The sequence below is a fragment of the Hyaena hyaena genome, unplaced genomic scaffold (genome assembly GCF_003009895.1).
Source record: "Hyaena hyaena isolate Hyena2069 unplaced genomic scaffold, ASM300989v1 scaffold_39, whole genome shotgun sequence".
In the NCBI taxonomy this organism is placed as follows: domain Eukaryota; kingdom Metazoa; phylum Chordata; class Mammalia; order Carnivora; family Hyaenidae; genus Hyaena; species Hyaena hyaena.
The window spans coordinates 5,546,917-5,559,295 of NW_024080671.1; the positions used below are offsets into that span (position 1 = coordinate 5,546,917).

The following is a 12,379-nucleotide window of genomic DNA, read 5'->3' on the forward strand; positions in this document are numbered from 1 at the left end:
TTTCTGTATCCCTTACCCCATCTGTGTTTTAATGATAAGGTCAGTATGTGCCTGCTTGGCTGAATTTCTCCTCAGCGGAGTCCTGGGCCAGTCTCAGCCCTCTCCGAAGTGCCACAAATGGTCCTGCACTTGTGGAAGCCGCACCCAGATCAGGTCCTGAATGTCGCAGCTCTGCCTGCAAACTCAGTGCTCAGGAACTCGGAGTGTTTTCTGGAAACTGGCATCACTAGCCCAGGAAAGGCTTGTGCTTGGCAGAGAGGAGACGGTGCGCTACACAAAAGGAGATAAGTGAACATGGTGACACGAGCTTGTAACAGACTGTACACCTCACTGCAAATGTCAGGGAGAGAGCCAGTGACAAGCATCGAATCCAACAGAGCCCTTTCCCAAGGGTAGAGGTGGGGACGCGTCAGCACCTGGGATACATAAACAGCTATATATACAGAAAGACTTATGTAGCAAGTGACTATAGTATTATAAAAAAGTTAATGACCTTGGAAATAAGTATTATAAGTAGAGCAATGACTTTGGCTATAGAAATATTTCTCTTTGTGGGGCGCCTGGGTGGCTTAGTCGGTTAAGCGTCCGACTTTCGCTTAGGTCATGATCTCGCGGTTTGTGGGTTCGAGCCCCGCGTCGGGCTCTGTGCTGACTGCCAGCTCAGAGCCTGGAGCCTGTTTCAGTCTGTGACTCCCTCTCTCTCTGACCCTCCCCTGCTCACGCTGTCTCTCTCTCTCCTAGAAATAAAAAAAAAAAAAAAGAAATATTTCTCTTTGAATCTTGGCTGCCTTTTATGAACAGATCTGGAGAGAAATATATGCATCTCTGTGTGTCTTGTTTCATAGGATTGTGGTAAGAATTGGATTAGATTATGGGGAAAACCATGTAATGCAGTGATTAGTCCAATTAGTATGATTTCTCTGCTCGTCTCCCCTGGCCTGATGCATAACACAGTATTCCTGACTTTCGGAATGTGGTCATAATGATTAAAGTAGCTGATTTCTTTAGGGCTCAGTACATGCTCACCTGTGGGAAGCATCTTACCATCAACACCTCCTTCTCTTCCACTCAATGAGATTTTCCCAGCTCACCTCTTCCTCTCCTTGCTTGTAACCTCATCTCTTCCCCATCACCAGCCTTGCCCCACGCCATTGTCACCCTGACCTGCCCAGCCCCCCTCACCTGGGACACAGAGGAGCAGCAGAGCTGAGGGCACCCACATGGCCCCATCCCTCTGGGTGTCTCTCCTGCTTCAGTTGAATTCTCCTCATGGAGGGGCTGCTCACCCTGTCTCCCTCTTCTGCATTTTTTGGCACTTCTCTGCTTCCTTCTTCAGCTTCTTGGTTTTGTTCTCAGAGCTTGTCAGAAAAAGGGGGGAATGAGGGACTCAGGGCATCATGTGGTCAGTTGATTACTTGCTGAAGTTCATCCTAAGAAACATTTGAATGCACAGTTCTGCTTTCTGTTCCCTGTGAAGATCATGCCCTTACTATGACTGCACCTGCAGCAGCTGACATACCCACTTGCCACACAGTAGGGCGGTCTCAGCTGACTGCCATCTAGATCTTCCCACCCAGTCCTACTATCTAGGGAGAGCAAATGTCCTGTGGCTGGCATATCTGAGGAATAGCGTGGAGGCACCTGAAGCTGCTGAGGACCATATGGAGGTCAGAGAACTGGAAGGCCAATTAGTTGGCAAATGTCCAGTCTGTCGATGGTGACAGGGACTCAGTTAAGAGCACTAAGGGCAGGTGGAGGAGGGCATGATTAGATTCTGGACATTGATATTTTGAAGAAAAAGCAGCAGGATATCTTAACACATTGGATATGAGCAAGAGAAGAATCAAGGGCCTCTCCTAAGTTCAAGGCTGAGCAGCTGCGGGTATGGGATCACAATGAACCCAAAGGGGCAAGGTGGTGTCTGGGCCATAGTTGTTATGTTGGAGCCCTGGATGGTGGTCTCCTATGGGACTGGGACCAACATAGAGTGGATACACCAAACGTAACTGTTTGCTAGACGGAGGTCACCTTGCACATCCTGGAGGTGGGGGCTAGAAACTACACCAGACTTGGGATCAAAGGCTTTGTTTCCAGTTCTGGCTCGGGTGCCATTGGGTCTGTCTGACCTCAGTTTCCTCATGTGTAAAGTGAAGTGATTAATGACCCGTATGATTTCTTAAGCCCCATTTGTCTAGAATCAGGAGATGCTCAGAGGAGATGTGACTCTATGCCTGCCTCACATGCAGTGACTGTCAGTGAAAGTTCCAAGTTATTTATAAAGACAATGATCAATGGCCGGAGGCTGTGGCTACTCTTGGAACTGCTCAGTAGGATCTGCTGTATCGTCAGAGTGGGAGGTGACACTCCTGGGAACCCACAAAGACCCTGCCCTTGTCTGGGTAAGGAGAACGACACCAGTCTGTGTCTTCTAGGCCCCCCGCTTCCGAGTGGCTGCAAGAAGGTGGAGGCACCATGGGGGACCCAGAGCATGTCACTTCCATCTTAAGAGACATGAAAGCTGAACACAAAGTTCTGGTTAAAAGAACAGCACCTCGCTGCTTGTAAGAGACTCTCCTGGCAGGTGCAGACCCCCCCACAACACCCATGTCCACCCCCATGCCACTCTGCCCCAGCCTCACCCCACATGGGATTTGATGTCCTACACCCAGCTGCCACCCACACAGATGCCCTTCTCACCCTTCTTGGGTTCTGCCACCCCAGCTGACCTTGGGTGGGAGGGCTTCCTCACCCGGCTTGGACCATGACACCCATGCCAAGCTGCCCCTCATTTGGACGCCCTCTGCACATTGCATGGACTCCGAGCTGCCCACATTACCATCTGCTTTTGAACAACACATTAAAACTATCTCTGGACTCTGTGCCCTAAAAGACAGAGACTTCTGCATCTCCTCCATTGCCCACCCTCCTCTTCCCAGTGCTGATTTTGTTAGAATAGTGTTCTTTGCATCTATGATATTTATACTCTCTTCTGTAATATTTCCCACCATTGCTTAGGGGGTTTACAATTGTAAAACATTCATTGCTGACTATCACTTCTCTTTTTTCACTATTTAATTTAACCCTTTGTTGGCAGACTTCGATCATGATGTAGATTTTCTGTTTTGAAAGGGCTCATGGACACTGTATTTCATAAGGCCTTGCATGCATGAGACAGTTGTCAGAACATTCCCAGAATATTCTGGCATTTGCTCAGAACATATACATTCTTCGCCCTGTCTTCTGAGATGCAGTGTTGTTATGTGGCTAGCCTATTTCTGTCACACACAACGTGATGCTTCTGGTACGACCTTCTGACTTGATCACTGTTTCTGATAGCAGCTTGTATGATTCAGTTTTGTTCACAAGCTTCCATAACTTCATGCTATTTTGAGTGTGGATCATCTGTATCAGTTCCTTTCCTGGGTCACTGGGTGGGCTTCCAATGACAGCTGAAAGATCTCTTTGTTCCCAGATAGCTTTTAATTCAATTCGATTATATTAACTTTTGGCTTCTCTGTTCTCCTCCAAGGGAATAGCCAGTGTACATTTGTGGCATCATGTCTCTGTCTCCTGTACCCATGTCTGCCTCTCCACACATTATACTGTGTTCACATGAATGTCACTTCAGGAAATGTCCACAAGGCACATGTCTATGCGTTTTCAGGCAAGATTATCTTTGGGTTTTGTGGTTCTCTCCCCTCGTTCCTTCTTTCTGGCCACGTTGGCTCTTTCTCTTCCGCTCCTTCTGTTTCCTGAGGTCAGCCTGCTGGTTTTCCATCACTCTACCTTGTACTTCACTCTCTTCACATTTCTAAAATGTTGTCCATCACTTCCTTGAGACTGAGTAGAACTATTCATATGTGCTGATCTTTCTGTGTTTCTTTGGACATTTCCTCTCATGAACTCTGCTCTTCGTTTGCTTTGTGCTTTACTCTTTTAACTTACAAGCTTTGGAAGGTGCTTTTCCCCTTTTGAAGAAAAGTTGGTATTTACCAATGTCTAATGTGGGGAGAGAGGCGGCTGAGAGGGTCTGCAAGCTGGAGCAGGTGGGGGCCTGGAACCTCCCCCTTGTGCTGAGGGCAAGGGTCTCGTTTGTTCTCAGCTCACCCAGCATCACCTACCTGGCGGCTGTCTCCTTGGCAGCCTCTAACTACTCCTTCCCTTCTGTCTCATTCACCCCCATCCCCTACAGCCTTCTCCACTGCCGGGGGGCCCAGGTCATGTGCAATCAATATGCCAAGTCTGCCAATCAGAGTGTAAAGATAAAAAAATGACAACACCCAATGTTGGAGGTGGGGGCTTACTATTTATTAACATATTCATACAAGGGTGGAAATGTTTCCAGCCTCTTTAGTAATATCCATCAAAATTGGGAAAATGTACAAACCAGTCACACAGTTATTTTTTATAGGAATGGCCCTGCGGGTATATTCATAAATGTGCATCAAGCCACATATGCAAGGAGATTTACTACACAATTGCGTGTAGTTGCAAAAAAAAAAAAACCCAAAACAACTGAAATGCCGGTCATGAGTGAAACAGTTTTTTTATTCAAGTTTTTTAAATTTTTATTTTTGAGAGAGAGAGGGAGCACATGAGTGGGAGGGGGTGGGGCAGAGAGAGAGAGGGAGACACAGAATCCAAAGCAGACTCCAGGCACCACAGAGCCCAATGCGGGGCTCAAACTCACAAACTGAGATCATCATGACCTGAGCCAAAGTCGGACGCTCAACAGACCAAGCCACCCAAGTGCCCCTGATGCAATTAAATAAACCATGATATGTAGCTGTCATGGAATACTATGAAGCCATTACAAACAAAAATCTATAGATACTCATGTGGAATGATTTTCAAAATACATTCATTGAAAATAGCCAAGATGTAGAACAATATGTGTGACTTTTCTTTGAGGGAGGGAATATATGCACATAACTATGCTTTAGATGCATGGGATTTCTCAAAAGGACACAGATACACACACACACACACACACACACACACACAGACACACACATGTTATAGTCCTTACCTTTGGTAGGGGAGTAGAGTAGAAGGGAGAACACACTTTTTTATACTACATTTTGTGTACTCTTAAAATTTCTCTTTCTAAAAATTCACGAATATAAAAGTTGGCTTATCTTCCCAGTTTTTCACTAATTCCCTCTTGCCATGTAGATGCCAATGGTGCATAAGGGAAGAGTACTTCCTTGGGCCTATGGTCACATTAACTTGGACCCATAGTCATCTCGAGCCCTCCTACTCCCACACCAGGCTGTGTCTGCATTGACTTGCCTGAGTTCCTCTGGGTGTATTTAAATTTTGTTAATGTTTTATTTATTTCTGAGAGAGAGAGAGAGAGTGAGCAAGGGAGGATCAGAGAGAGAGGGAGATACAGAATCTCAAACAGGCTTAGCTGTCAGCACAGAGCCCGACGCAGGGCTTGAACCCACGAACTGTGAGATCATGGCCTGAGCAGAAGTTGGACGCTTAACCGACTGAGCCACCCAGGCGCCCCTGTCCTCCGGGTGTATTTAGAAGCCAGAGCTGGTTCATGGAATTAAGAATATGCAGATCCCCGGGGCGCTGGGTGGCTCAGTCTGTTGAGTGTCCGACTTCAGCTCAGGTCATGATCTCACAGTTCGTGGGTTCGAGCCCTGAGTCAGGCTCTGTGCTGACAGCTCAGAGCCTGGAGCCTGTTTCCAATTCTGTGTCTCCCTCTCTCTCTGCCCCCCGCCCTCACTCATGCTCTGTCTCTCTCTGTCTCAAAAACAAACAAACTATTAAAAATTTAAAAAAGAAAGAATATGCAGATCTCCACTTGCTGAATGAGAAGGCAAAACCACCCACATGGGTGGGCAGGTAGGTAGCTCCCTCAATAGCCACACTCTCGCTTTAGGTACATGAACCACTCAGGGACCTTTTAATTAAAGGCACAGTTTCAATACACACACACAATGGAAGCAGAGTCTCAAAATTTATTATTTACAGACCCAGGGGACAGGCATTCAATGAGCCTGGGGAAGGGCAGCCTTCCATCCTGGACCACGAGTGAGCAGGGTGACGGTCCCTGTGACTTACACAGGGATCGGGGAAGAGGTCACTGAGTTTCCACAGAATCAACTCCAAGTGGTTGATTTAAAAGGTGCCCCAGACAATGAGAAACAATGACATCTGGCCATGTGTAGCAACATGGATGGACCTTGAGGGTGTTATGCTGAGCGAAATAAGTCAGGCAGAGAAGGATAAATATGATGTTTGCACGTATAGGAGGATTAGGAGGAACTTAACTGAGGATCATGAGGGAGAAGAAGGGGGGAAATGGAGGAGGAAAGGGAGAGAGGCAAACCACGAGAGACTCTTGAATGCTGACAAAAACTGAGGACTGATGGATGTTGGGGGGGAGGGGGGATGGGCATGGAGGAGGGCACTTGGGGGGATGAGCACTGGGTGTTATGTGGAAACTAATTTGACAATAAACTATTTGTAAAAAAAAAAGTGCCCCAGAAAAAACAAAGAAGGAACTTATGCAAGAACTCTAAGCTTGGGTCCTTATCTAAATTTCCAGAATAGGGGTGTGAGAAGGGCTGCCATCCTGTAAAAGGCCTGGGAGCAACTCAGAAAAACAATAGCTCATTTTTCTCAAAAGTTGCTTTACTTCCCCAACATGAACATGGAGAATGTGCGCTTTTTCTGACTGATGAACAGAAGGTTCCTCTTCGGCTGTGATCCATGTTTTCTAACAAAGATGATGCAGCCATTCGAATCAGCATCTTGACACCAGGACTTCACGTAGGTCTCCCACCTTGGGCCGTAGTGACACTGCATGGTCACTGCCAGAGGAAAGTAGAAGGAAGGAAATAATGAAGAAATGAAAAAATTAATGAAGTAGAAAGGAAATATAAAATAGAGAAAACTTGGGGAGTCTGGCTGGCTCAGTTGTTTAAGATTCTGACTGCATTTCAGGTCATGATCTCACAGCTTGTGAGTTCGAGCCTCGCGTCGGACTCTGTTCTGACAGGTCAGAGCCTGGAGCCTGCTTGGATTCCATGTCTCCTTCTCTCACTGCCCCTCCCCTGTTTGTGTTTTCTGTCTCTCAAAAATTAATAAACATTAAAAAAATAAAGAAAACCAAAAGAGCCAAAATTCTATTTGTAAAAAACCCCAAAACCTTAGCAAGATATTCATGATAAAAGGAGAGGTCTGAATAATTGATACCAGGAATGAAAAAGGTATATCACACAATATCCTGGGCATTTTAAAAATAAGGAAAGATAAAAACGGGATAGGATATAAAAGGATATTTAAACAAGTTCATGCCAACAAAATTGAAATTTTAGGTGGAATAAACAAATTTCTAGCAAAAATAATCTGATATGCTAAAATAGGCACAGATAGCAATAGAAAACCTGATTCATCTTACAACTATTCAAATGAACCAGATCCATTATTTTTTTTAAGTTTTCATTTATTGACTGATTTTTTTTATAGAAGAAATATTCTTTTTATTTATTTATTTATTTTTTACAAATAGTTTATTGTCAAATTAGTTTCTACATAACACTCAGTGCTCATCCCCAAAGTGCCCTCCTCCATGCCCATCCCCCCCTCCCCCCCACATCCATCAGTCCTCAGTTTTTGTCAGCATTCAAGAGTCTCTCATGGTTTGCCTCTCTCCCTTTCCCCCACCATTTCCGCCCTTCTTCTCCCCCTTGTTCCTCCGTCAAGTTCCTCCTAATCCTCCTATACGTGCAAACATATGATATTTGTCCTTCTCTGCCTGACTTATTTCGCTCAGCATAACACCCTCAAGGTCCATCCATGTTGCTACACATGGCCAGATTTCATTGTTTCTCATTGCCATGTAGTATTCCATGGTATAGATAAACCACATCTTCTTGATCCATTCATCTGTTGATGGACACTTAGGCTCTTTCCATGTTTTAGCTATTGTGGAGAGTGCTGCTATGAACATTGGGGTACATGTGCTCCTATGCCTCAGCATTTCTGTATCCCTTGGGTAAATTCCTAGCAGTGCTATTGCTGGGTCATAAGGGAGTTCTATTGTTAGTTTCCTGAGGAACCTCCACACTGTTTTCCAGAGGGGCTGTACCAGTTTACATTCCCACCAACAGTGTAGGAGGGTGCCCGTTTCTCCACATCCTCGCCAGCATCTAGAGTTCTCTGATTTGCTCATTTTAGCCACTCTGACTGGCGTGAGGTGGTATCTCAGTGTGGTTTTGATTTGTATTTCCCTGATTAGGAGGGATGCTGAGCATTGTTTCATGTGATTTATTGACTGATTTTTGAAAGAGAGGGAGAGTACAAACAGGATCAGAGAGAGAGAGAGAGAGAGAGAGAATCTGAAGCAGGTCCAGGCTCTGAGTGATCAGCATAGAGACTGCTGTGGGATTCGAAAATAAAATAAAATAAAACAAAACAAAACAAAATAAAATAAAATAAACCTCTCCAAAAGAAACCTCCAGAACCACAAAGCTTGAATGGAGATAAACAGTTAAGGAATAATGTCTACCTTACACAGAAAATTCCAGAACATAGGATAAGAAGATGCAATCCCAAATTCATTTAATGAGACTCCTTTTTTTAACCTTTATTTACTGTTGAGAGACAGAGAGGGACAGAGCATGAGCAGGGGAGGGGCAGAGAGAGAGGGAGGCACAGAATCTGAAGCAGGTTCCACTGAGCCTTCAGCACAGAACCCGATGGAGGGCTCAAACCCACAAATGCGAGATCATGACCTGAGCCAAAGTCAGATGCTTAAAGACTGAGCCACTCAGGCGCCCCAAGACTAGCATATTCTTACTGGCAAAACCTGACAAGGGCAGTGCAAAAAAGAAATATAGGCAAAAATCACTCATGAACATAAATGCAAAAGTCTGCAACAAAAAAATCAACAAGCTGAATCCAGGGATATATATGCAAGATAATACATCGTCATCAAAATGGGTGTGACCCCAGAATACAAAAATGTTTGAACATGAGGGAATCCATAAGTATAATGTGCCACATTGATAGACCAAAAGCATATGATCATCTCATAGACACAGGCAAAAGTATTTGATAGATTTAAACAGTGCTTTGTGGAAGTCATTCTGGACCTCAGGAATCCTCACAGCACCCCAACTCTGCTGGACTCCTTCCCTCTGACACTGGATATGGAACAGGGCCTGGGAACAGTCGCTCTGAGTCCCAGCCCCAAACTCCAGAAAGAGCAGGGACACAGGGCACCAGAGGTCCAGGAAAGCACTGGCAGGAAATGGGGTCTCTGGGCCCCATGGGAGAAGGGTCCTTTGGCCCATGCGCTGAAACTGGGACCATCACCTGGATCTCTGTGGGCAGTAGACCAGGCACTGAGCTGTGCAGAGAAACACGTGCCCAGAAAGTCTCCATCCTGTCCTGGAGGAGGTGCTGGGAGCCATGAGAAAATCTAAGAGATGGAGGATCATGGCTTTCTATCACCACACCCTCCCTGCAAGCCCGACAAGACCCTACTCAGGCTGGGATGTGCTGAGGGTGGACATGATCAGGAAAAGAGGAGTTGCCTTCTCTGGACAAGCCTGCTGTGGCCGAGTCTGTCCTTCTCTGTTCCTTCTGGGGAGGCCAGATGGAGACATGCAGAGGTGTGGGGGCTCACTCTTTCTTCCAGTCCTTTCCAGATGCTTGGTGCTTTCCATTCACACTCACATAGGCACACACACACTCCCACAAGCACATGCACATGCACATGTGTGGTCTCAGGGGAGTTTTGAGACTCCTCTCATCCATCAGGGAAGGCAGAGAAATAGTCCTGACTCCCCTGGGGGTAGGTCCCACGGCCCCAGCACACAGGAGGGGTAGTCCCTACCTGGGTTGAAAATCACTGAAAATTTGAGCCCTATGTCAGTGCCAGTTCGCTCAATCCCACACCAATAGGTGTCTTCATCGTCCCGCTGGAGATTCTTCAAGGTCATGGTGAATGTTCGTTGGCTGTGATTGTCCTGGATGGACACTCAGCCCTTCTTCACCAGTTGCTCTGACCCGGTGGTTTTAACAAGAATTTTGCAAGAATCCCAGTCATGCCCACAACAAAACCATTCTTCTAGGATTCCCATCCTGGGCTATACTCACTGGATCTGGTCAGTGTGCCCCTGTGTGTGCCTCTCTCCGCTTCCTCCTGGCAGGTGGAGAAATGGCCTAGAAAACAGAAACCCAACATGTATCCCATCCTTCCTTTGGCCCAGGGCTGACCTGGGCGCTGCTGGAGCTTCTGGTCCTGCCCCGAAGACCAGCCAGGAGCCCCTGTCCTGTCTAATTGCCACATCCCTCCTGTCCCTTCATCCTGGAGGATTTCTTTTGCTGTCACCTGACTTGTGAATCCCCCTTGGGTCTCCTAACTGCCCAATACAGGGGTCTCTGCTCACCCACCATCCTACTGACCACCGTCCCCTGCCCACCCTCAGGCAGCAGCTCTTCCTGGCAGCACAGAGCTCGTACTGTAGCCACAAGGGGTATTTCTGAACCCCAGAGCTGGTGAGACACTGTGGCCCCTCCTCATCCCAGCCCATGACACTCTAACCCTCACTCACCTACAAACCCTCAACCTTTGAATCGACATGTGACATGGAACTAAACACACACACACACACACACACACACACACACCACTCACTCACTCACACACACAGGTGATTGCTTGATTCTATTACCTACACACCTTGCTCGTCTGTGTCTCCATACCTTTGTACAAGCTCTTCCTTCTGCCTACAATGTGCTTTCTTCTCTGCTTAAAGAAAACTCTTATATTCTCCTTCAAAGGTTGGCTCAAACTGTGTCTCTTCTATGGTTTCTCCAGTTCTGCAGCAACTTCGTCCCTCCCGGTGCCACCAGCACACTTCGTCGCTGTCTGGGTAGTTGAGCTAGTAACCTTGGATGGGGTCCTGTCTTTGGCTCATCCAGAGCAGAGACTCAGGCAGGTTGATGTGTGGGGACAAGCAATTCTCCAGAGAGCCTTGTTACTCCGGTTTTGCTGCCTGTCTTCCTTCCTGTTGTCCGAGCTCTTCAGAACAGTTCTTCCTGGCTTGAGTGACAAATCAAGACCAGTTGTCCTTTTAATTGATCCCTATATCTGAACCTCAACTTGACTGAGTGGGTCTCAGCTGGAGGTTGAGCACCTGTGCTTCTTCAGAGTTCCTCAGGAATTCATGCATCTACATATGTGAGCATATATGTGCATGTATGCATCTGTCTATCATCAGTCTATGGTGAAGTGAAAGTCTCTGCCATTTCCCCAGGACAGACCCTGTCTGTGTCCTGCCCTGACCCTGCAGAGGGTCAGTCCTGAAGCTCCCAAGCCACTCACCTTGGATGATGAGAAGGAGCAGAGCTGAAAGCAACCACATGTCCTGCCTGCCTGGCTTGTGTCGTTGGTGCTCAGCAAATGTCAACTGCCCTCCGGGGACTTGAACTGAACTCAGAGGCAAACTGCCTCTGTTTTCATTTTTTTAGTTTCTCTCATGTACTTCCCTTAAAATTTTCCTTCAGTTACTTCCTAGTTTCATTAATTAGAAGAAAATCAGTGCCTTCTTTGGGAGCATATGGCTGACATCATCATGTCTCTTTGGTGATTTAGGGAAGCAAAGCATCCCACTGGCCAGGGTGCTATTGCAATTGTGCATGAGGACCTGAGGGGCCAGTTGCCGGCAAGCCAGGTGACATACTGCAGCAGGGAGGGGACACCAGAACCTCAGAGTTGGGTCCAAAGGAGGGATGGACACATGTTGGGTTTGCACGTGACGAAGAATCAGTGCTCAGGGCTCACAACCAGCCTCGCTGGACATGCAGCCCCATCCTGAACCTCCTCCGGGAAGCCCACCTCGGTTCATCCCAGACCATCTCTCCTGCCCTGGGCCCTGGTCCAGCCCTGATCCTGCCCTCTGGCTCTTTCTCTTGGCATCCCCTGAGGTCCTGAGTCCCTCTGAGGAAGAGGTGCCATTGGGGGATTATAAGGAAGTGGTCCATTCCCATCAGATGCTTCCTCTGTCACCCTTTGGCAGATTTCCCCTGACTGTGGGCTGCTGGCCACTTCCCAGCCCCAAACCGCTTATGCTAATGATTCCTACATGACTTTCCCACAGACGTCCCCTGTTCCTTCAGATGTCCCCTCCTGACTGTCCCTTGCTCCCTTTTCCTCTCCCCTCTGAATCAATTTCTTTGTCTCCCTTTTCTTTTATGTTTTCCACCTTTGTGAGTTTGGGTCTACCTTGTGGGAGATTATTTTTTTTTAATCAGTTTAGTCAATACTATTTATTTTTTTTATTTTTATTTTTTACAAATAGTTTACGGTCAGATTAGTTTCCACATAACACCCAGTGCTCATCCCCAC

At 46.8% G+C, this 12,379-nt stretch overlaps 1 long non-coding RNA gene across 1 annotated transcript; it reads right to left on the bottom strand.

Moving 5' to 3' along the window:
• Positions 1-6,501: 6,501 nt before the first annotated feature.
• LOC120230231 lies at positions 6,502-11,451 on the bottom strand. The gene is made up of 3 exons (XR_005527949.1): positions 11,357-11,451; positions 10,126-10,191; positions 6,502-6,830 (listed from the first exon to the last, which is right to left on the bottom strand). It is a non-coding gene; the product is annotated as an uncharacterized LOC120230231 (long non-coding RNA).
• Between the last annotated feature and the right edge of the window lie 928 nt (positions 11,452-12,379).